The sequence below is a fragment of the Mobula birostris genome, chromosome 32 (assembly GCF_030028105.1).
Source record: "Mobula birostris isolate sMobBir1 chromosome 32, sMobBir1.hap1, whole genome shotgun sequence".
NCBI classification, from domain to species: domain Eukaryota; kingdom Metazoa; phylum Chordata; class Chondrichthyes; order Myliobatiformes; family Myliobatidae; genus Mobula; species Mobula birostris.
In genome coordinates this window covers 23,851,385-23,876,851 of record NC_092401.1, presented here as the reverse complement: position 1 = coordinate 23,876,851, position 25,467 = coordinate 23,851,385, and the positions used below count along the sequence as shown (strand labels likewise).

The 25,467-nt window shown below is 44.3% G+C and overlaps 1 non-coding gene across 1 annotated transcript; it reads left to right on the top strand.

Moving 5' to 3' along the window:
* Positions 1–6,541: 6,541 nt before the first annotated feature.
* trnas-cga (transfer RNA serine (anticodon CGA)) lies at positions 6,542–6,623 on the top strand. The gene has a single exon. It is a non-coding gene; the product is annotated as a tRNA-Ser (tRNA).
* The last annotated feature ends 18,844 nt before the right edge of the window (positions 6,624–25,467 follow it).

The window sequence follows — 25,467 nt, the reverse complement described above, 5'->3', positions numbered from 1 at the left end:
TGGCCTTCACAGCCATCTGTGGCAATGAATTCCGCAGATTCACCATCCTCTTGCTAAAGAATTTCCTCCTCACCTCTCTTCTAAAGGGACGCTCTTTTATTCTGAGGTTGTACCCTCTGGTCCTAGACTCTCCAACTATAGGAAACGTTTCCTCCATATCCAATATATCTCAGCCTTTCAATATTTGATAAGTTTCAACGAGATCCCCCCTCATTTTTGTAAACTCCAGTGAGTACAGGCCCAGACCCATCAAATGCCCTTCATTTGAACTATTTACTTATTTTTATATATATTTCTTATCGTAGCTTCTAGTATCTTTCATGTCTTGCATTGTATTGCTGCCACAAAACAACAAATCTCATGACAAACAATATATCAGTGATAATAAAGCTGATTCTTATGCCTGTGCTGACCCTGAAGTACAAGGGTTTCACAATCATCGATTCACCTTCAATACATCGGCACATCACCAGCCCAAGTCACTGAGTTCATACTGACACACGGCTTGAACTCAGTGGAAAAGTTTACTTTTTAATCCTACACCATCTCTCTGGATCTGCTTGAATGAGAGAGAGATAGGGCCAGCCAGCCCTCTCAGATAAGAGAAGCAACTGTCTCGTAAGCAGATGGTATCTCCACGCTGTGCTACGGCCCATTAGCAAAGTTGCAGACATTACTTCCTTGCATACCTGAGAAAAGATCAGGATAATTCCACTCCAGATAACAGAGGCAACAACACCTTGTGTTTTGTAATCTTGTTACACCTCCCAGGCAAGTTCTTTGGTGGTTCTATGAATATGCTTGGGTTGTTTTCACAGCATAAAGGGGATTCATTACTTTACAGAATCAGAGTCAGAATCAGGTTTATTATCTCAACTGTACACTCACCGACTGCATGCTAATGGTTCTTTGCTGCTGCAGCTCATCCACTTCTGGGTTTGATGTGTCCTGTATTGAGAGATGCTCTTCTCCACACCACTGTTGTAAGGTGTGTTCAACTGAATTACACTCACCTTCCTTGAACCAATCTGGCTACTCTCCCCTGAGCTCTCTCATTAACAAGGCACTTTCACCTACAGAACTGCTGCTTGTTGGATTTTTTTTTACCCCATTCTCTGTAAACTCTATTTTGCGCAAAAATACCAGGCAATCGGCAGTTTCTGAGATACTCAAACCACCCCATCTGGCACCAACAATCATTCCACGGTCAAAGGAACTTAGATCACATTTCTCCCCCGTTCTGAAGTTAGGTCTGAACAACAACTGAACCTCTTGACCATGTCTGCATGCTTTTATACAATGAATTGCTGCTACATGATTGGCTGATTGGATATTTGTATTAATGAGCAGGTGTACAAGTGTACCCGATAAAGTGGCCACTGAGTGCACGTTGCGAAATTTGTAGTTTGGTGGCAGCAGTACAGTGCAAGACATAAAAGTGACAACAACTTACAAAGATAAATGAATATTGCAGAAGAGGAATAATGAGGTAGCGTTCCGGGGTCCGTGGGCTGTTCAGAAATCTGACAGTGTCGGGGAAGAAGGTTTTCCTAAAACGTTCAATGTGGGTCTTCAGGCTCCTCCTTCCTGATGGTAGTATTGAGAAGAGGACATGTCCTGAATTGTGAAGGTAATTCATGATGGATGCTGCCTTCTTGAGGTGCTACCTTTCAAACTGTCCTCAGTGTTTGGGAGAGTTGTGCCTGTGATGTGGTTGTGCAGGGAGGCATAAATAAGGTGGATAGTCAAGGGTAGGCAGTGGGGGAGAGAGTCACTGAAGGGAACCCATGCAGTGAATGGGGATGTGGTTCCGAGGTGCTGCTTAATTTGGAATGGAGTGACCAGGATTAGAGTCGCTTTGTCGAGCCCTTTTTCTCTGTCTGTCCCAGTGGCCACCCATTTCAATTCGATTTCCCATTCCCATTATGACATGTCGTTCCATGGCACGATGAGGCCACAGTCAGGTTGGAGAAGCGGTATCTCATATTCCATTGGGTAGCCCCCACCCTGATGACATGGACATCAATTTCTCCAACTTTAAGCAATTTCTACCCCTCTCCCCCCACTTCCCCTTCTTTCTTTTTCAATTCATGATCCTGGACCTCCTCTTCCCCTTCTGTCCGCCTCACCTAACCATCACCTCCCTCCGGTGCCTCTCCTTTTTCCCTTTCTCCCATGGTCCACTGTCTTCTTCTTCTTCACCCCTTTACTTCTTCTACCTATCCCCTCCCAGCTTCTTACTTCATCCTGCCTCACCATCTCCCTCACCTGGTCTCACATGCCAGTTTGTACTTCCCCCCCACTCCAGCCCACCTTTTTTTTTTTGGCTTCTACCCCCTTTCTTTCCCGGTGACAAACCTGACTCTGACTCTGATTAATCTTCACCACTCCCTCCACGTCCAGTCCCTCCACCACTCAGCTCAAGACCCCTCACCAACCTGCCTCTCAAAGCATTCTCTATCGGAATTAACTTGTGACTTTTATTTTCGGAATGTTTGGCCCACGACCTTGAAACGGGGAATAATAGTGGGTCTGAGAGTAGTCGATCAGGAATCGGCTTCTATTTCAGCATTCATGAACTCCTCAATGGTCTCCGAACCTCTACCACAATAACGTCTCTCTTTATCTGCAGAAATAACCAAAGCATTCATTAATATTTCCACCACACACAATTAATTCTTTAAAAACTGTGTGGACTGCAGAGTCGCAGCGGATCAATTTACATTTTAATTAATAAATTATTCATTTTTAATCCTTGCTAATTATGGAGTTGAAAGTGGGTGCGATGTAATTGGAGAAGTCAAAGTTGCAAGTGTTGGAAAGATATCATCAATATGCTGCCTCTTTGTTGCTGAGATTGCTGGTGTTACTCTGAGGGAGTCACAGCACTAGGCTCACTGAGCAGACTGAAATCTGTGCTAAATTAGCTGATCTCAATTGCTTTAGGGGCTCCAAATTAAAAAAAAATATATAAGCTGCCTTTCAAGAGTTCCTTTCACATCCACAGGACAAATGTGAGAGGCTTTTACAGCCCGTGACATACTTCACGTAAAGCTTGGTCTCTGTGGAAATGTGACCATACTGGCATGGCAAGATCCCACAAATGACATCGGGACCATCATTCTGATAAGTCAAGCTCCTATCTTTGAGACTGTGAGCCACAGCACTAGTTCAAAGATGGACGAGGGGAGGGAAAGGGGCGGGGGTGGTAGTAGAGAGGCAGGCAAATGCGCTGGTCATGGTTTATTCCAGAATCAATGTGTTTGCGGTAGGAGACTGAGAGGTGATCTTACAGATCATGTGGGCAGTCTTCTTCCCAGGGTTGGGGAAATCACAAAACAAGAGAGGGGACTTTTGAGTTTTTACACAGAGGTTGGTCAATAGGTGGAACAAACTGCCATTGCAAGTGGTTGAGGCAGATACATTAACAACACGTATAAAGCATTTAGACCGGTACATGGATAGGAAAGATTTATTGTTCAAACATGGGCAAATTGAAGTCGCCTAGTTGTGAATATTTCTTGGTATTGACCAGTTCAAAATCAAATTAAGTTCATTGTCAATGTATGTATAGTGCATGTTACTTTTAGTGCAAGATTCATTTCCTTGCAGGCATTTACAGGAAAATAAAGAAATACAATAGAATTTATGAAAAACTATAGTTAAGCGAAGACTGACAACAACCAAGATGCAAAAGAAGACAAAATGTGTGCAATCCCCTCACCAGGCATGTGTACAAGCCTGGCTTGTTAGCTAGCTCTGCTCATAACCAGGTGACTAGGGTCAGTATGATTTTGGTTTAGCCAAACAGGAAAATTAGGATGTTCCGGTTAAGGAACATTAATTGTAGCAAATGCTGTGTAAATACTGTCCCATACACAATTAACGGTTGCCTAGAAATGACAGATCGTACAGCAGCATAACAGTTAACAGGAAAGGAAAAGAAAGATGAAAAGGTCCATCACAGTTAAACTAGTCCAATGTGCACATAAACATTGGAGCTCATTTCTCAAGTAGTTGGATGTATCACTTTACTCACTTGCTGAACCCATGTTCGGTGTGAAGGACACCAGCCACAGTTCGAATTTCCCTCGAAGACCATCTTGAGCAAACTGGCTAACTCAGGAGTGTTGGCACTTCCCCTTGGAACCATTAGTCTGCACAAAACACTTCTTACAATGTGGTCTCTCCTTCTGGGAGCATTCAGCGGGTATCTTCCCTTGTACCCCGCTCCCACCAAAAGACCCCAAAGCAGACTACTGACCTTCATAAATCTGATCCCACCCAGTTCTCTCGAATCTTCCATCTCATCCCATTGGGCAGAAAATTACAACACATATGAAGACAACCCCGATTGGGGGGCATTCCTAAATTGGACCACATGGCTCCTTATCTTTAGCTGGAGCCAAAACACTCTTACTAGCAGGACACACTGCATTTGCAGAAAGGTCCTGAAATATAAGCACCTCGCAGTAAAGCAGCAGAAATCTTAACCAGGGTATTACATGTGTGAATAAAAATGAATATTATGAGAACGTAAGTTGTAGACTCCTGAGTTGTAGAGAACTTGAAAGTGAGTCCATAGGTTGTGGGATTGGTTCAGAGTTGTGGTATCTACCACTTTTTGTAGATTTATCTGTTCCTGGGCATTAGTGTTTCCATACAAGGCCATGATATAACCAGCAAGGATGCTCCCTACTACAGCGTATGCACCTGTGCATTATCAGAAGTTTGTCAAAGTTTTAGGTGACTTGCCAAATCTATGCAAACTTCTGAAAAAGTAAAGGCACTGCTGTACTATTTTTGTGACGGTGCTTACATGCTGGTCTCAGGGCAGATTCTCTGATATGGCAACACCAAGGATTTTAAAGTTATGCATCCTTTCCACCTCCAATCCCCTAATGAGGACTGGCTCACGGGCTTCCTGTTTCATCCTCCTTTAGTCAATAATCAGCTTTTTGGTTTTGCTGTCGTTGAGTGGCAGGCTGTTGTTGTCCCACCATCTCAAACCATCTGAGCTCGTTGTCCAGCTCCTTGCTCCCTTATGGCTTTCCTGGAGTGATGCACTTCCTCCAGACAATATAAACCACCTTATCCAAACCACTGCCACCCTCTCCTCGCCTTCAATCCTACAGCCCTCTGATATCCCTGCACTGCATCACCAGTTTTCGCTGCTCCTAGTTGGCTGCCATGCCTTTTGCTTCCAAGCTCTGAAATTCCAACACCTGATAATCCCTCTGCTGGCTTTCAGGAAGCTCCTTGAAACCTACGTCACCCACGCCCAGGTGTCTCTGGGTGAAATTCCTTACTATCATTGTGTGATAGTTCTTGGAGTTTGAAGGATTCAAGATTCAAGATGGTTTATTGCCATTCTTCAGTACGCATGTGTAAAAGAGAATGAAATCGTTGTTACTTTGGATCTGATGCAGCATAACAAAAACACAGTAAGCATAAAGAACACAAAAACACAGTAGATATAAATACAAAAACAATCCCATAAAACACAATGTGCAAGGAACTGTTAGATACGCTCAGTGGCCACTTTAGTAAGTACCTCCTACCTAATAAAGTGTCCATTGAGTGTATGCTTATGGCCTTCTGCTACAGTAGCTCGTCCTCTTCAGGATTCGACGTGTTGTGCATTCAGAGGTGCTGTTCTGCACACCACTGTTGTAACATGTGGTTATTTGAGTTACTGTCACCTTCCTGTCATCTTGAGCCAGTCTGGCCATTCTCCTCTGACCTCTCTCATTAACAAAGTGATTTCATCCACAGAACCGTTTCTTACTGGATGCTTTTTTTGTTTTTTGCACCGTTCTCTGTAAACTCTAGAGAATGTTGTTCAAGAAAATCCCAGGATATTAGCAGTTTCTGAGATACTCAAAACACCCTGTCTGGCACCAACGTCTTTCCGCAGTCAATTAGTCACTTAGACTACATTTCTTCCCCATTCTGACAATTTGTCTGAACAACAGCTGAACCTTCTGACCGTGTCTGCATGCTTTTATGCATTGAATTGCTGCCACATGATTGGCTGATTAGATATTTGCATTAACGAGCAGGTGTACATGTGTACCTAATAAAGTGGCCACTGAGTGTACATAGACTGACCGGGTGTACATAAAGTGACGCTAGGTGATGTGCATATAGTGGAGGTGGGGACACTATCTAAATTCAAGTTGCTCCACTCATACCTGACTGTGATTGTGACTTCAGCAATTCAACTGTTAATCACATTCCAGGGATCAGCAATGAATTCAAAGGAGATGGCTGAAACTCATTTTGACTCTCACTAGGACCCTGGAAAAATATAACTTGGCATTTATAAAAGCTGTGCTTGAGAAAGTGGGAAGACTGCTCGGTACAGCGTGCACATGACACAGAATGAACACGTTAGTCTCTTACAACCTAGACTAATGACTTGAATAAAAGTGGAGGAGATTGTTGCCAATTTTTCAGTGATACAAAGGTGAGTGGGATTGTGGGGGTTGAGGGGAGGATCGACAGGGCTATAGATATGGTCAGCAAGTGGGCAATGGCAGCTGCGATGGCCGAGTGGTTAAGGTGTTGGACTCGAAATCCAATGGGGTTTCCCCGCGCAGGTTCGAACCCTGCTCGCAGCGACTCCACATGAGTTGTTTTGACAGGGCACTGTAAGGCGCCATGTGCCATGCTGTCCGAATATGAGGGTTCAATTCTTGCTGCTGTCTGTAAGGACTGTAAGTTCTCCCCGTGACTGCGTGGGTTTCCTCCCAGTGCTCCTGCTTCCTCCCACATTCCAAAAGACGTATGGGTGAGGGTTAGTGAGTTGTGGGCATCCTGTGTTGGTGCCAGAAGTTATGGTGACACTAGTGGGTTGCCCCCCCCAGAACATCCCCAAACTGTGTTGGTTGTTGACACAAATGGTGCATTTCACTGCAGGCTTGTGTTTGTGTGCCATCCAGATTTGTTCCATACATAAGTACATTGAGGTTGTACCAAAAGGAAGACAGGATACAGGATTTAATGTACAGATACAGAGAAGAGCAGGTAGACAATTAAGGCACAAGGATCATAACACAGTAGATTGGGGTTGCTATGGGTGGTGCCAGAATGTGTGGTGACACGTATGGCCTGTCCCCAACACATCCCAGGTTGTGTTAACACAAACGACGCTTTCCAGTATGTTTCGGTGTAAGTGTGATGACTAAATCCAAAGCTGAACCTGAACCTGGTGAAATGGAGCCATTTCTCCTTACTTGCAGAGGTGTGTACCTGCGTTGGAGTCCATCCAGAGAAAACTGGTTGATTTCTAGATTAAAGGAGTTGATGCTTGAAGAAAGGCTGTGTATTTTGGCCCTGTACAGTGCAGAGCAGGTGACCTAGTTAAAACAAATAGCATTTGAAGACAGAGACACAACAGATTTGGTGTTAGAGAGTTAGTAAGATTCCATCTTCTCCAGGACATACCAGTGCATTTCTACACTGCCATCATGGACAGCATCTTCACATCAGTCAATGCAGTCTGGTTTGGCGCAGCGTCCTCTCATGATATACGAAAACTACAGCGAGCAGTCAGGTCAGCAGAAAAAGTAATTGGCTGCAGTCTACCATCACTGTACGTGTCCAGGACAATGAAGTGTGCAGGAAAAGTCATTGTAGGCTCTACCCACCCTACAAAATGCCATTTTCCAAAGCTCCCTTCCTGAAAGCAATATAGAGATATTAAAACAAAAACTAAATGCCATCTTAAAAGTTTCCGCCCCAGAAGTTAACCTGATGGACCATTCTAGTTAACCTTCTATTACCCCTGTCACTCCACTGTAAACACTTCAAGCTACTTCTTAAAATGCTGTTTACATTGTTAACATATGCTAGTATTTATGTATTTATGCAAATTTTATTCCATATCTATACTTTAATCTCTAATTTATTCTTTGATCTTTGACATTGTTGAATGTCGTTTGTTGTTGCATGTCGTGCCAAGATACCACAGCAAATTCCTAATACAGGTAAATGCGTATGGCGAATAAAGGTGATCCTTGACCCTTGAAAACAGATGCTGGAATCTGGAGCAACACACAAAATTCTAGAGGAACTCAACTGGCCAGGCAACTGTGCAATGAAAAGTGGACAGTCGATGTGTCGGGTTGGGACCCTTCGTCTGGACTGAAAGAAAGAGGTGGAAGATATGAAGGTTTTAAGGTAGATGTTGAGAAGATGTCAGGAGCTGGAGAGCATAAGTTTAGGATAAGGAGCTGCCTGGTTGAGAGGGAACTGAGGAGGAACTTCTTCCCTCAAAGAGTGACAAATTTCTGGAGTCTCCACCCCAGATGCTGAAGGGATGGAGTCACCAGATATTTTCCAGGTGGAGATTGAAAGCCTTTTTGACCCATGGCACAGTGATGCAGCTGGTAGACCTGCTGACTTGCAGTGCTAGAGACCGGGGTTTAATCCAACACCAAGTCCTTTCTATGTGTGACCATGCTGCCCCGTGGTCAGGACGTGTCACCATGAGACCCTCTCCAACATCTGGGTTACCCTACAGGAATTAACAGGCCTGAACATCAGAGGCCATTACAGGAGGGAAACATTGGGCTGTGCGAGGATGGCAAAGTGTTGGAAGGAAGGTGGGAGTGCTTGAATCTTCTACCTTATCCACCTCCTCATCTTCCCCCTTCATCCTCCTCCCTGTCTACCTCATCCTCTCTCTCACATTCCTACCCCTCAGTGTCCCCCCCATCCTTACCCCCAATTCTTCCTTTACACTCCTCCCCCTTCCTCCCTATCTTATACTCTCTCCCATATCTTCCTCCCCCAATCCTCTCCCCTCATCCTACCCCTTCATCCACCCTCCTCATCCTTCCCTCTTTGTCTTCCTCTCCCTCAACTTCCTCTCCCATCTTCCTCCTTATCCCTCTCATCCTCTCCTCTTCATTCTTCTTCCCTCATCCTCTCCCCCTTCTTTTGCCTTCCTTTTCTTCTGTACCTCATCCTCACCCCCTCATCTTCCCTCCAAATCACCCCTTCATCATCTCACCCCATTCTCTCCCACTTTGTCCCACCCCGTTGACTTCTCTCCTTCATGGCCCCTCCTTGTACTGCACCCCCGCCCTCCTTGACGCGGTTCACTGATCTCCACCACTCTTTCTGTCTACTATACGCTGTCTCCAGCCGTGTCCCCTTCCCTCAGATTCATAAGAGAGCTGCTGATGACACCCCTTCTGTTATTCATCCCTACAGGGGTCCATAGCCTTGTCGAATGATAAATTATAATGATGTACTTTTAGATTAATTCGTTCGTAGCCTGGATTGAAAAGGATGAAAAGATTCCCCTGTTCCAATAGCGCCTGTTGGAATTTTGTACCTGTATTCTGTTACTGATTAATGCTGATGGTAAATGAAACTGTTCAGTCTGTTTGAACAGAACTAGCAAGGTTTAGTCACGTGATCTTTTGTCTCCAGCTGCACACAGGAGCAGACATCTCCCCGTCTCCACTCAATGCTGCAGTGGCACAGCTGATAGAGCTGCTGCCTCACAGCTCCCAGAGACCTGAGTTCAATCCCGACCTTGGGTGTTGTCTCTGTGGAGTTTGTGTGTCCTCCCTGTGACATAGAACAGTACAACACAGTACAGGCCCTCTTAGGCTCCTCCAAGATCAATCTGACCCTTCCCTCCTACACAGCCCTCCGTTTTTCTATCATCCACCCAGGTGCCTATGGAACAATTTCTTACACGTACCTAATGTACACTCAGTGGCCACTTTATTAGGTACAGGAGGTACCTACTAAAAATGGCCACTGGGTGCATGTTCATGGTCTTCTGCTGCTGTAGTCAAGGTTCGACGTGTTTTGCGTTCAGAGATGCTCTTCTGCACACCACTGTCGTAATGCGCAGTTATTTGAAGTACTGCTGCCTTCCTGTCAGTGGAACAAGTCTGGCCTTTTTCCTCTGCCCTCTCTCATTGACAAGGCCGTTTTGCCCACTGAACTCTCACTCACTGGATGCTTTCCTTTTCATTTTCACACCGTTCTCTGTGAACTCTAGAGAAAATCTCAGGAGATCAGCAGTTTCTGAGATACTCAAACCACCCCATCTGGCACCAACAATCATTCCATGGTCAAAGTCACTTAGATTGAATTTCTACACCATTCTGATGTTTGGTCTGAACAACAACTGAACCTCTTGACCATGTCTGCATGCTTTTATACATCGAGTTGCTGCCACATGATTGGTTGATTGGGTATTTGCATTAACAAACAGGTATACATAATAACGTGACTGTATCTGTCTCTATCTTCAGCCCGGGCAAATGTTAGATTAATCTTGGAGAGAATTAAAAGATCAGCACAGCATCGTGGGATGAAGGGTCTGCACTGCGCTAGAGCAAATGGGATATTTTTCTGCTACAGTTTGATTCGACACAGACCAGGCAGTTTTGGGATAGAAGTTCAGCTCTGTGCCTGTGTGCACAGGGATGTGGTTCAGTCCTCTGTAATACCGGCTGCACAATAGATTCTGATGGGAAAACTGCTGCAAATCAACTGCATTGCAAAAGAGTTCAGCAATGTGGTCAGTGTAGAAATCAAGCAAACTGCTGCTGGGGAGGAAACGCCGGCAAACAGTTTGGATTTGGCAAGGATGTTACGAGGGAGACCGCCTGCAGACAAAGCATGGACCAAGTACCCTGCCTGAACATCTTATAGACAGGGAACGGGCAACTTGGTTTGTGCCCATGGTTCTCCCTGTTCAAGTTGGTCAGTGTCAGCTTGGTGACTCTGGACCCCTGAAAGGAGCTGGGTCGACGCCCCGTTGCTAGTCTCTAAATTTTCTTGCTAGTTTCCGCAGATGTATCACGGAGAGCATTCTAACTGGTTGCATCACTACCTGGTATGGAGGCTGCAAAGCACGTGATCGCAAGAGGGTTGTAGAGTCAGCCAGCTCCATCACAGATATAACTCTCCCGACCATCAAGAACATGAATGCCTCAGGAAGGTAGCATCATCAGTCAGGACCCTCACCATCTGAGGCATTCCATCTTCTCACTGCCACCATCAGGGAGAAGGTACAAGAGCCTGAAGACCCAAGGATCAGCTTCTCCCCCTCCGCCTTTCTGAACAGCTCATGAACCCATGAACACTATTTAATTAGTCCTTTTTTGCTTTATTTAATTTTACAATTTAGAGTAATTTTATACCTTGCATTGTACTGCTGCTGCAAAACAACAAATTTCATGTTATCTGAGTAAGTGATAATAAGCTTGATTCTGATTCAATCTCACCATAAGAGGGGTGTTAACAGGATGACATTTCTCCTTCTGGTACCATCTAGGGGCTTACCAATTAATGACCATAGGCATTAGGAGATGCAAGTGACCATTCGGCCCCTTGAGTCCATTCTCTCATTTTTGAAGACTGGAGCTGATCTGACTGTAACCTTGACTCCACGATCCTGTTTAGCAAATTCCCCTTCTCTCCTTTTCCATTCTCCATTTTGCTTCACTCAGTTTTGAGGAGCAACACCTCATATTCCATCTTGATGGCCTCCAACCTGATGGCGTTAACATCAATTTCTCTAACTTTCAATAACTACACCTTCCCCTTCTCTCTCTTTCTATTCCCCATTCCGATTCCCCCTCATCCTTTCTCTTCTCCTCACCAGTCAGTCACCTCCCTCTAGTGCTCCTCTCCTTCCCTTTTTACCATGTTCTTCTGTCCTCTCCTATCAGATCCCTTCTTCTTCAACACTTCACATCTTCCACCTATCACCTCCCAGCTTTTTACTTTGTTCCCCACACCCACCCACCCACCCACTTCCCCCCTTACCTGGCTTCAACTTTCACCTGCCAAATTGTACTCCTTCCCTCCCCTTCCCCACCTTCTTGTTCTGGCTTCTTCCCCCTTCCTTTCCAGTCATGATGAAGAGTCTTGGCCTGAAATGTCGACTGCTTATTCGTCTCCACAGCTGCTGCCTGATATGCTGAGTTCTCCGGCATCTTGTGTGTGGTCTACTGGATTTCCAACATCCGCAGAATCTTTTGTGTTTCTGTTTAACAACTATCTACATCTGTGTTAAACATATTCAAGGATTCTGCTTTCGCTGCTCTTTGAAGAATTAAGTTCCAAAGACTCTGAGAAAACAAAATAATGCTTCTTCACTCAACACAGACAAAATGCTGGAGGAACTCAGCAGGCCAGGCAGCATCTATGGAAAAGAGTACAGTTGACATTTTGGTCTGAGGTCCTTCAGCAGGACTGGAGAAAAAAAAGATGAGGAGTAAAGTTAACAAGGTGGGGAGAGGGGAGGGAGAAGCACAAGGTGATAGGTGAAACTGGGAGGGAGAAGTTGTGAAGCAAAGAGCTGGGAAGTTGATTGGTGAAAGAGTTACAGGGCTGGAGAAGGGGGAAACTAATAGGAGAGAACAGAGGCCATGGAAGAAAGAAAAGGGGGAGGAGCAGCAGAGGGAGGCAATGGGCAGGCAAGGTGATAAAGTGAGAGAGGGAAAAGGAATTGGGGGTGTCATTACTGGAAGTTTGAGAAATTGATGTTCATGTCATCAGGTTGTAGGCTACCCAGACAGAATATAAAGTGTTGTTCCTTCAACCTGAATGTGGCCTCATCATGACAGTAGAGGAGGCAATGGATAGACATATTGGATTGGGAATGGGAAGTGGGATTAAAATGGGTGGCCACTGGGAGATCACGCTTTTTCTGGTGGAGGGAGGGTAGGTGTTCAGCAAAGTGGTCTCCCAATCTACGTCTGGTCTCACTGATATACAGGAGGCCACACTGGGAGAACTGGACACAGGATATGACCCCAACAGACTCACAGGTGAAGTGTCACCTCACCTGGAAGGATAGTTTGGGGACCTGAATGGTAGTGAGGGAGGAGGTGTAGGGGCAGGTGTGGCATTTGTTCTGCTTGCAAGGATAAGTGCCAGGAGGGAGATTAGTGGGGAGGGACAAATGGACAAGGGAGCCATATGGAGTGATCCCTATGGAAAGCAGAAAGTGGGGGGGTAGGGAAAGATGTGCTTGGTGGTGGAATCCTGTTGGAGATGGTGGAAGTTGCAGAGAATTATGTGCTGGACGCAGAGGCTGGTGGGGTGATAGGTGAGGACAAGAGGAACCCTATCCCTGGGAGGGTGGCGGGAGGATGGGGTAAGAACAGACGTGTGTGAAATGAAAGAGATGAGGTTGAGGGCTGCGTTGATGGTGGAGGAAGGGAAGCCCCTTTCTTTGAAAAAGAAGGTGATCTCCTTCATTCTGGAATGAAAAGCTTCATGCTGAGAGCAGGTGTGGCGGAGACAGAGGAATTGAGAGAAGGGGATGGCGTTTTTACAAGTAACAGGGTGGGAAGAGGTGAGTCCAGATAGCTCTGAGAGTCAGTAGGTTTATAATAGACATCAGTAGATCAGCTGTCTCCAGAAATAGAGACAGAGAGATTGAGAAAAGGGAGGGAGGGAAATGCACCAGATAAATTTGAGGGCAGGGTGGAAGTTGGACGCAAAGTGGATGAAGTCGACGAGTTCCACGTGGGTACAGGAAGCAGCACCAATGCAGTCGCCAATGTAACGTAGGAAAAGTTGGGGACGGCCACCAGTGTAGGCTTGGCACATAGACAGTTCCACGTAGCTGACAAAAAGGCAGGCATAGTTGGGGCCCATGTGATTGCCCATGGCTACCCCTTTTGTTTGAAGGAAGAGGGAGGAGCCAAAGGAGAGATTATTAAGAGTGAGGCTAAGTTCAGAAGATGGAAGCCTGATGGACTGCCTTCACTGTTTGAGGTGGCATGTGCCTCTGTGTAAACATCGGAGGCTGCGGATGCTAGAATTGGGAGCAACAAATAATCTGCTGGAGAAACTCAGTGAGTCGAGCAGAATCTGTGAAGGGGAAGGAATTTCTGATGTTTTGGGTGGCATAGTGGTGTAGTGGTGCAATTACTTCAGAGCACCAGCGATCACCACTGCCACTGCTGTCTGTAAGAAGTTTGTACGTTTTCCCCATGGCTGCGTGGGTTTCCACTAGATGCTCCAGTTCCCTCCTATATTTCAAAGACGTATGGTTGAGGGTCAGAGAGCAGTGGGTATGCTATTATGCTGCTGTGGTATGACAACACTTGCCGGCTGCCCCCAGCACAATCCTTGGACTGTTTTTGTCATTGATACAAAACGCCTCGTTTCACTCTACAAGTGTCAAATAAAGCTAATATTAATTTACCTGGGCTGCTCTTTCTCTGTAAGTGTGACACTTTATTCTGCATTTTGTTGTTGCTTTCCGCTTGTTTATTTTATTTATTCAGTGATACTGCAGCGATTAGGCCCTACGGCCCTTTGAGCCACCCCTGACCACCCTGATTTAATCCTAACCCAATCATAGGGCACTTTACTACCTTGGTGTACTGAGATGATGATCTGTATGAATGAAGTTTCTTCACTGTACTCCACATGACAATAATTAGCAAAATTACCAATGACCAAACTTAGCCTTTGGTCTCAGCATGACTTCCAAGGTTGGGAATAACACACAGACATTGGTCAAAGTGCGTCAGAGGGCCATGAGGACCTCCCAAGGGGGAGGTGCTGGATCACAAGGTTGTTCTCAGAGGACAAAGTCTGGCCAATGAGGATGATGATCCTCTTTGGACCCTTCCAGAAGAAATTCTACCCAGTAGCATTCCCTGCCCATTGGATCTCACTTAGAAACCTGACATTGATGTATTGGTGTTCCCGAGTTTTGATCGTTTGAGCCTGGAGTGCAGGCTGATGGATGTCATCAAGGCCTTCTTCACAGAGCTGGTACCCATCTCCTGAAATGGGCTGAGCTCTATTGGGACTATAGGTTTCTCAGGAAGAAAGGAAATGATTCAGGGATTTTCTTATTGACTCATTGAACAAGTTGTAAAACCCTCATTAACTAGTAGACATTGCTGAACGTTCACCACCTGAAACTGAGATGACATATCCAGAAAAGCTCTGAGATTCTGAGGCCACTTTGTTCCGACCTTGTGGAAGCCAAATAATAATGGCAAATGGGGACTACCACCTCTCAAACTGTCCACTCTTTGTCCAGGGATAAGAACGCCCAGGACACTGGAGGCCAGGTTCTGCTGGACAGACAAGCTCAGTACAGGTGTTGGAAATACTATCCATCCAAATGAAATTGGCCTGAGGTCAATGATATACCACAGGTAGGTAGGGTTGTAAAGCGAGCTTTTGGCACGTTGGCCTTCAAACTCAGGGCACTGGGTACAGGAATTGGGTTGTTTTGCGGAAGTTCTACAAGACATTGGTGAAGCCAAACTAGAGAGTAGTTCTGGTCACCCAAGGTATAGATATGAATATACTTTAAAGAGTCCAGAGAAAAGGAATGTTGCCAGGACTTGAGAACCTGAGTTATAGGGAAAGGTTGAATAGGTTAGGACTTTATTCTCTGGAGCGCAGGAGCATGAAGGAAGATCTTATAGAGGTGTACAAAATGATGAGGGAGTTAGATAATGTGAATATGTGAAGACTTTTATCCCCCCTCAGGTTAGGTGAGTCTAGAACTAGGACTTTCATAGGATGAAATGTGAAATATTTAAGTGAACCTGGGGGGAATTTGTTTACTCAGAGCATGGTGTGAGTGTGGAAGTGGTAGATATAGGTTCAATTGTAACAATCAAGAGAAGCTGGATAGGTACATGGTTAAGAGAGGTATGGAGAGTTATGGTTTAGTGGAGGTTGATGGGACTAGTTGGGCTGAAGAGCAGGTTACTGTGCTGTAGTATTCTACGACTCTATGTACATAACCCCAGGACAGCATTGTTTGTGATGCTGCCTTCCAAATAAGATGTTAACCACTGCCAAGCTTCAAGCAGATTAGGAAGTCTCACTGTACTATGTTGAAGGCCAGTAGGCTGGCTAACATTTATTCCTTGGATGGATGGTCTATCTGCTTGCGGGATCTTATTGTATACACATTTGGAACAGTGACTACGGTTTAGAGGTACTGCATAGGTTGTGAATTTCTCTGGGCTGAAAAAACATATCTTGGGTGCAAGCATTTTCCATTTCTTCTCCACAGCTCCAGGCTTTGTGCGCACAGGGGTAAACTCTCTCCGGCTTGCATCTACATTTTGCTCATTTCTCCAGACAGAACCGTGTGTTTCTAATCAGCTAATATTTGCTTAATTTCAGAACAGGTCTATTTGGCTCTGGTTGGTGAGACGTTGACAGTTGGTTGTACTTTGAGGACTGTCTGGCAACTGAAGGCTTGTTTAGTTAATCTCTTGGTAAAATTCCAATTTCCGGACGCACTCACCCATTCCACGTAAAGTTAGAAAAACAATTGGATGCACAACAGCTGTGGCAGCGTTTGCATGCTATTATTTCCTTAATCATTAATGACCTTCACCACCCAGGACATGCCCTGTTCTCATTACTGCCATCAGGGAGGAGGTACAGGAGCCTTAAGGCCCACACTCGACATGTTAGGAACAGCTTCTTAGCCTCTTCCAACAGAGTAGCTTTTAATCATGATTAGATCATAATTATTATTAATTATCAATAATTATCGCTGCTGCCCCCAGAGTGGACATAATTGACAGCTCACATTGCACCTATATGTGTAAAACTCAAAAATAGTAAGGTTGTAGTCAGTCTGATGAGATTGTACTACAGACTGCCTAATGGCCATTATGAGCTAATCATGATTAGATCATAATTATTATTAATTATCAATAATTATCACTGCTGCACTCAGAGTGGATGAGATTGTACTATGGACTGCCTAATGGCCATTATGAACTAATCATGATTAGCCACCAGGCTTCGATAGGACATGTTACAAATACGGGGAATTCCAGTTAATTGGGCCATTAGTTAATCAGGGCAGCTACTTAGAGTCATAGAAAAGTACATCACAGAAATAGGCCCTTTGGCCCATCTAGTCCATGTTGAAACCATTTAAACTGCTACTTCCAATGACCTGCACTGGGGCCATAAACCCTCCGCATGCCTCCCATCCACCTACCTATCCAAACTTCTCTTAAGTGTTGAAGTCGAGCTCGCATGCACCACTTGTGCTGGCAGCTCATTCCACACTCTCATGATCCTCTGAGAGAAGAAGTTTCCCCTCATGCTCCCCTTCATCTTTTTACCTTTCACCCTTAACCCATGACGTCTGCTTGTAGTCCCACCAAAGCTTATTTGAAAAGGCCTGTTTGCATTTACCCTGTCTATACCCCTCATAATTTTGTATATTTCCTCTCAATCTTCTATGTTCTAACGAAAAATGTCCTAACCTCTTCAATCTTTCCCTACAACTCAGGCCCTTCAGACCCGTTGAAATCCTTTTAAATTTTCTCTGAACTTTTTTGAGCTTACTTACATCCATCCTGCAGGTAGGTGACCAAAACTGCACGCAATATTCCACATTAGGCCTCATCAACACCTTATACAACTTCAACATAACATCCCATTGCCTGTACTCAATACTTCAATTTATGAAGGCCAGTGTGCCCAAAGCTTTCTTTACGACCCTCTCTACCACAAATTATGGACCTGTATTTCCAGATCCCTTTGTTCTATCACAAAGAAGCTACCCTGGTTGGTTCTACCTACTGTATGTGTAACACCTCTCACTTGGCTGTATTAAATTCCATCTGCCATTTTTCAGCCCATTCTTCCAGCTGATCCATCTTCAAACCATGATAGCTTTCCTCGCTGTCCACTACACCCCCACTCTGGTGACATCTGCAAATCTGCTGATCCAGTTAACCATATTATCATCCAGATCGTTGATATGGTTGCCAAACAACAATGGACCCAGCACCGATCCCTGAGGCATTCCACTAGTCACAGGCCTCCAGTCAGTGACGCAACCATCTACTACTACTTTCTAGCTTTTCCCACAAAGCCAATGTCTAATCCAATTTACTACCTCATTTTGAATGCTGAGCAACTGAACCTTCTTGACCAACTCCTATGCAGGACCTTATTTGGGACAACTCTTAAAGAACAAAAAATAATCAAGGAAATAGCGGGTTTCCTTTGTTTATTTGGGACACTATGCCACTTAATTAGGACAGGAGAATATTGCCAAACAATTTCTAATTAGCGTCAGTCACATGGTTTGTGTGGCCATTAGACACAACACCATGCTTCAAGCAAATACTCTTTAAATAGCATTAGTTGCGTGTGTTTGTGTTCAAAAAGCAGCAACTTTTGTCACTGATAGTTGGTGAGAAATAAGCAGTAAGATAATTCAGAACCGATTTGCTCATTGTGGTTTCAGGCATTCCCATTTGGAGATGCCAAGAACAACCGGGAGTGAAAGTTAAAAGATTTCATTACTTCACCAAGTTAGAAACTTTGAAGATTTTGAAGGCATCAAAAATCACCTTAAATGTTACAGTGAAAATGAAGATTTGGAGGATGCGATCATCGATAACATTGTGTAAAGGACTAGATGACTGCGCTGACTTTACAAAAGAATGTGACAGGGATGAATTCCTCCATTGATAAATATTAGGAACTAATAAATACTTTTATATTACTACAGTAGTATTGGTATTGTTTAAGTTTGTTCATTTAAATACTTAACTGAGTTACTTTGTTACTCAGTTTATCTTTTTTATATCTTTTTAACTATTTCCATGAAACTTCACCTAAATGGAGCAGCTGCTTAATTGGGCTAAAATGTGCTGGTCTCGATGTGATCGTATATAATTTTGGTTTTCGTTCATTATTATTGTTACAAGCACCAAGATACAGTGAATGGTTTGTCTTGCATACTCTTTACATAGATCACTGAGTTAGAATAAGATAGAACCAGAAGAAAACAGAATAAAGTGTAAAAGGTACAGTAAATGTACAGTGCAGAATCAAAATGAGGTGGATCGTGAGGCCAAGAGTTCATCTTATCGTACAAGAAGTCTGATAAAAATGGGGTAGAAGCTGCCCTTGAGATTGCTGGTATGAGCTTTCATGTTTTGTAACAATTTTAACCAGACATTCCTCTCGAGGTGCTTCTGTTCTATGGTGGGATTGTGGTATATGGAAAGAGCAAGTACAAGAAGAAATGAATTAAAAGTAGGATTAGGCCATTCAGCCCATCGTTGCAGTCTCATTTCATCTCTACATCCATTTGTAATCATTTGTAATCATACCAATCAGTCCCCAGTCCTGCAACTCTCTCCCCACTTCCAACCACGGCAAAGGATCTCTAGTCAAAATGTGAAGACCCAAGTGGAGTCAAAGTTGACTTTTCCAAGTGCAAGTTCAAATTTATCGTCATTCAACCATACACAAGAATGCAGCTAAATGAAACATTGTCCCCTGAGGCCAAGATGCAAAAACACAGACCATACACAGTCGTCACATACAGCACATGTAGTTATGATCAAGCACATACAGTCACAAAATAAGACACAAGTCCCTGAAGATTGACAGGTTGACAAATGCAAAAGTATACACATGCACTGGTACAATGTTACTTACTTGTAGCAGCATCGTAGGAAATATCATTGGAGGCCAAGGAAGTCATAAATTATACAAAATTATGCAAGAACCATTCCAGAAAGAATTAAATTAGCATAAAAATACAAAGTAAGTTACACACACAAAATGCGGGAAGAACTTTAGCAGAACCTACAGTATTTTGTGTAACAGTTACAGAGAAAATTCAGTGCAGGCAGACAATAAAGTGCAAGATCTTAAAGAGGTAGATTGTGAGGTTAAGAGTTCATTTCATTGTACTTGGAGATCATTCTACAGTCTTACAGCAGCAGGGTAGAAGCTATCATTTCATTTCTTTTAATTTTTCTGTCTGATGGGAGAGGGGAGATGAGAGAATGTCCAGGATGGGTAGAGTCTAGGCTGCTTTACCAAGGACATGAGAAGTGTAGACAGAGTCCGGTGAGGGGAGGCTAGTTTCCACAATGTACTGAACTGTATCCGCAACTCTCTGCAGTTTCTTGCTGTCACAGACAGGGTAGTTGCCAGATAGGATGGTGCATTGATTAAAATTGGTGACGGTCAAACAGTACATGTCAAAATTCTTTAGCGTCCTGAGGAAGTAGACGCGCTGACGCTCTTTCTTGCCTGTGAATTGATGTGGTTGGACCAGGACAGGAAAATGGGCAGAATGGCCTTCCTCATCCTTGTAGCATGACTCCATTGTAATTTTGGAAACTATAATTACTTCAAGTCCAGAACTTCTATGTAACTATATCAGAGCTTTTGAAAAGATACAATGGGATGGTGAAATAGTTAATGGGGGTTTTATAATATCCGGGGCTGGCTTGGATCCAGACATCTCCTGCAGCACACCAGTTGAATGGGAGAGCTGATTATGTAATTACCATGTTGCTGAGTCAGGCAACTTCACTGGAATTTGGCTCCTTAAGCACAGCTGCTCACAAGTACAGTGATTGTCAGAAGCATCATTTGATTCTTAGCATTACTTGTCAGCGTAGTGGCTATCAAAGCACATTTATTTTGCAATGTGTCATAGTAATGGTTCTAGGCCCATTTTCCCAGAAATGGATCTTCATCATTATTGACAGTTACAGTATCAGCCGAGTCTCTGATACGTTGGCATCAAACTAACCTCAGAGGTCAGGCAGGATGTGAGAGAATGGCTTGGCCTACCTGTTTGGGCCTTGAGGTATCTTATCGAAGATAACCAGTGGAAACCTCCTCAGGGTGAGAAAAAGAACTCCAAAACGCAGAAGATGCTGGAAACACTCAGGCAACATCTCTGGGGAGAGAGAGAGTTGATGTTTCAGGTCTCAGGTCTTCTCTCCATTTCCTTCTATATTGTTTCCCTCCTTCCTGTGTGTATTCTGTACATAGTGAAGTAACTCATGTGGTCAGAGAAAATGATGCCATCATAAGAACATAAAGCATGAATGGAAATCAGTGTTGAAAATTCATCAGGTGATTTGTCTCTTTCCATAGATACTGCCTGGTCCGGTGAGTATGTTTTCCCAATTTTCTGCTTTATTTCAGATGTACTGCATCTGAATTCTTTGTATCCTGGTGGAAATTCTGATGTCAGGCAGCAACTTGATATTCTGGGCTTCAGATCTTATCTGAACTACAGCAGTTTACAGGGTTCACCTTAAGGCAGGTTATGTTTTATTTCCAGCTGCGGCAACTTGCAGCCATTAATGTTTCCTACAGCTTTCCAATTCTTCCCTTCCTCTTGACTTCCACCACATTCTCCTCCAGCTCTGTCAATCTATATCTGCGTTTGTTCACTGCTTGTACTTGTGTGTGTGTGAGAGAGTGTATGTGCCACCACGGGGTGGGTATGAGCACAGGCGAGGGTGTGCACGTGGACGCGTGTGTTCGCGTGTGTCTGATTGAGTGTAGCACCAATCAATCTGCTGGAGAAACTCAGCGGTCGAGCATCATCCAGGGAAGGACAGGAGTTCCAGATTCAGGATTGTTTGTCGTCATTCTTCAGTACACAAGCGTAAAGGAGAACAAAATGATTGTTACTCCAGATGCAATACAGCATAAAGGAGAAACATGAATATAAAAACATGAATATAAAAAATATATAAATATGAATATAAAAACATTCCTATAAAACTAGGGGGCCGTGCACAATCCTGATTTGATGGATCCAGACATGAGAAGCACGGAGGAACACCTGGAGAAACTTCCGAAATGCCCGCTTTGCTGCCGCTGCTACTGTGCGATCGAGAATCTCTGGAGGGGAAGGCCCCAAATCCTCGGCTTTGCCTATTGCCTGTTGCCGGGGCTGGGGTTGAAGCGCTCAGCAGAGATGGTGCTCGGTGTCCAGTGTCGGAGAGCTGGTCGGAGGCTCGGAGTTTTCGGACAGACTTGGAGTCGGACTGTGGTCAGGTGCTTCCAGGATGCTGTATCGGTAAGTTTGCGGTGCTGGAGGTTCACCGTCTGCGTGGGATGATGGGACTTTCGAGAGATTGTGAGACTTTTTACCGTGCCCATGGTCTGTTCTTCATCAAATTACAGTATTGCTTTGCACTGTTGTAACTATATGTTATAATTATGTGGTTTTTGTCAGTTTTTCAGTTGGGTTATCATGTGTTTCTGTGATATCATTCTGGAAAAACATTGTATCATTTCTTAATGCATGCATTACTAAATGATAATAAAAGAGGACTGTGTGTCCTCATAATCTAAAAAAAACACAATTGTCGATGTTTTGAGTTGAAACCTCACATCAGGACTGAGAGTGGAGAGGGGAGTATGAAGAGAAGAAGAGCAGTGAAACATGAGTGATTGTAGACCCTCTGAGTGAGTTCACTATACGTGTTTGTGCTTTGTTTGGCACAAATCTGTGCAAATGCATGTAAAGTATATGAGCTGTGTATATATCTTAGTGCGTGTGTGTGCGTGAGTCTATTGTGTGTGACTTTGTATGTCTGTAAGTATGACTGTGTGTGTCTCAGTCTCGATTTATTTGCTTCAGTGAATGTGTATCGGTGCATCAGTGCATGCGACTTCATGTGTGTGCTCACACACTTAAACAAGTGTGTAAGTGTGACTGTGTATATCTGGGTGTAGAACTATACTGGGTGGCTGCTTCACACACTGAGCTATCCTGTGAGCTACAGAGTCTGCAGAAGGACTTTGACAGATTAGGAGAATGGGCAAAGAAGTGGCAGATGGAGTACAGTGTAGGGAAGTGTATGGTCCACTTTGGTAGAAGGAATAAAGACACAGACTATTTTGTAAATACAGAGTGAATTCAGGAAACAGAGGTACAAAGGGACTTGGGAGTCCTAGTGCAGGATTCCCTAATGGTTAACTTGCAGGTCGAGTCAGAAGTAAGGAAACTAAATTAAATGTTAGGATTCATTTTGAAAGAACTAGAATATAAAAGCAAGGATGTAATGCAATGCACTTGATAAAGCATTACATTTGGACTGCATTTGGAGTATTGTGAGCAGATTTAGGCCCCCATATCTAAGAAAAGATGTGCTTGCATTGAAGAGGGACCAGAGAAGGTTCATGAAAATGATCTCAGGAATGAAAGGGTTAATGTATGAAGAGTTTTTGATGGCTCTGGACCTGTACTAGCTGGAGTTTAGAAGAATGGGGACGGGTGGGGAGGGGGGATCTCATTGAAATCTATCGAATATTGAAAGGTCTAGTCAGAGTGGATGTGGAGAGGATGTTTCGTATCGTGGGCGAGTCTAGGACCAGAGGGCACAGCCTCAGAATAGTAAGGCATCCGTTAGTCGTGCCAGACCATGGATCTGCACCTGGAAAGTTTTCACTCTCCAGGGTGCAGGCCTGGGCAAGGTTGTATGGAAGACCGGCAGTTGCCCATGCTGCAAGTCTCCCCTCTCCACAACACCGATGTTGTCCAAGGGAAGGGCATTAGGACCCATGTAGCTTGGCACCAGTGTCGTCGCAGAGCAAGGTGTGATTAAGTGCCTTGCTCAAGGACACAACACATGGTGCCTCAGCTGGGGCTCGAACTCACGACCTTCAGGTCGCTAGTCTAATGCCTTAACCACTTGGCCATGTGCCCACACCTCAAAATAGAGAGATGTCCATTTTGAACAGAGATGAGGGGGAATTTCTTTAGGCAGATGGAGGTGAATCTGTGGAGCTTGTTGCCACAGACAGCTGTGAAGCCCAAGTAATTAGGTATATTTAAAGATTGGGTTGATAGATTCTTGATTAGTAAGGGCATCAAAGGTTTTAGGGTGAAGACAGGAGAATGGGATTGTGAGGGAAAATAAATCAGCCACATAGGTGGGTCCGATGGTCTAAATCTGTTCCTATGTCTTATAGTGTTACAGTAACAGGTATTACCTCTGAAATCAGTCCCTGTCTGTGTACAGCACCCACTCCTTCCCTGCCAAAGGCAAGGAATAGAAATCTGGCAGATGGCTGTCTGACTCTAGCTTCCAGCTCTGTTAGGACCCTGATCTGCAGCTCCACAGCAACGGCCCTGCCCATGTAGGATTCGTTCCACCCAATGAAGTGTGCAAAGTGCTGGCACGGCTCCAGGTCACAGCTCACGCTACACTGACCCATTTTCTTTCCATTCATCAACCTGAGGAAGTAGGAGGGTCTGTTTCTCTATTTACCCAGCTTGCAGATGGAGCTTTAACGGGAATTGCACTTGACAGAAATCCCCTGAGGGATCCTGGGCCATTAAAGGAATTAAACAAATACAAGTTATGTTCGAAATAGAAAATAGTAACAACATATTTTTGCCATGTGTTCAGTGTTTCAATGCAGTGTGTTATTAAATAATGCTAAACCACTCAGAACATAAGGACTTAAAACTTTGTTGAAGGTGCAGGTTCAGGAGAAGGGAGAGGTGGAGAGGCTTAGGAAGGGATTCCAGAGCTTGAGGCTTTCGGAGTAACGAAAATCTGGGTTAAGAGAACAAAACCAGAGAAGCAAAGGGAACTCTCAGAGCCAGAGCAGGTTACAGATTGTGGGGGGCTGGGGGTGTGGGTGGTGGGTGAGGCTGGGGCTGCAAAAACGTGAGGGAACTGGAAGTCAGTAGTTGCTGGGGTGGTTGCCGTGTGCCATATTGGCCAAAGAGCTCGGCGAACTAGGAATCAGCGCGGTCCCAGTAGACACCACTGGGACCTAATCCCAGTAGGGAAAACGCTTCACCCCAGCAGCGGACAAAATTGAGGTGACAACACTCCTCCTCATAACTGTGCTTGCGGGTATGGAATTGCAGACACACACACTCATACAATCTTACATATTAACAAACACACACACACATGCAATCACATTCATGTACGCATAACGACACATATACATAATCACACACACATGTACTCACACACACACATTTAACCCTATCAACCATGACTTGGTTGAAATGACTGTTGCCCATGTGTCAGTGGGTTCGAATCTCACTCTGGAGAGAACACTGAGGAAGGAACAGTGCCTTTCAAAGGAGACAGTAAACTGAGGTTGTGACTGAGCTGGGAAGACGAGTATCAAAGAAAATGAAGACTGTTCTCTCTGACAAATATTTACCCCACTTCTAATGCACAGACACTGAAGATACGGATGGGATGAATCTGCAGTAGTTGGTTCTGCTGTTTTGCAGCTCCAGGGACCAAGTTTCAATCCTGACCTTGGACTTTCTACATCTCCCTGTGATCAAAGTGGTTTCTGCTGGGTGCTGTAGATTATTCTGCTTCTAAAGATTTGCCAATATACTAATTGTCCATGGTGAACCACTCTTTGGTTGGTAGAACCAAAGTTTAAAGTAAGTTCATTATCAATGTATGCATAACCATACACAACCTTGAGATTCATGCTCTTGCCGGCACCTACAGGAAAGCAAAGAAATACATTAGAGTCCACAAAAAAACACACACACAACGAAGACCGACAATATGCAAATCATGCAAATAATAAAAAACAATAAACAAATAATACGTAGAATATAAAGCTGCAGAGTTCCTGAAAGTGAGGATCGATGAACGTGCAAGAGAAAGAGAAATTGAGAATAAATTGAGA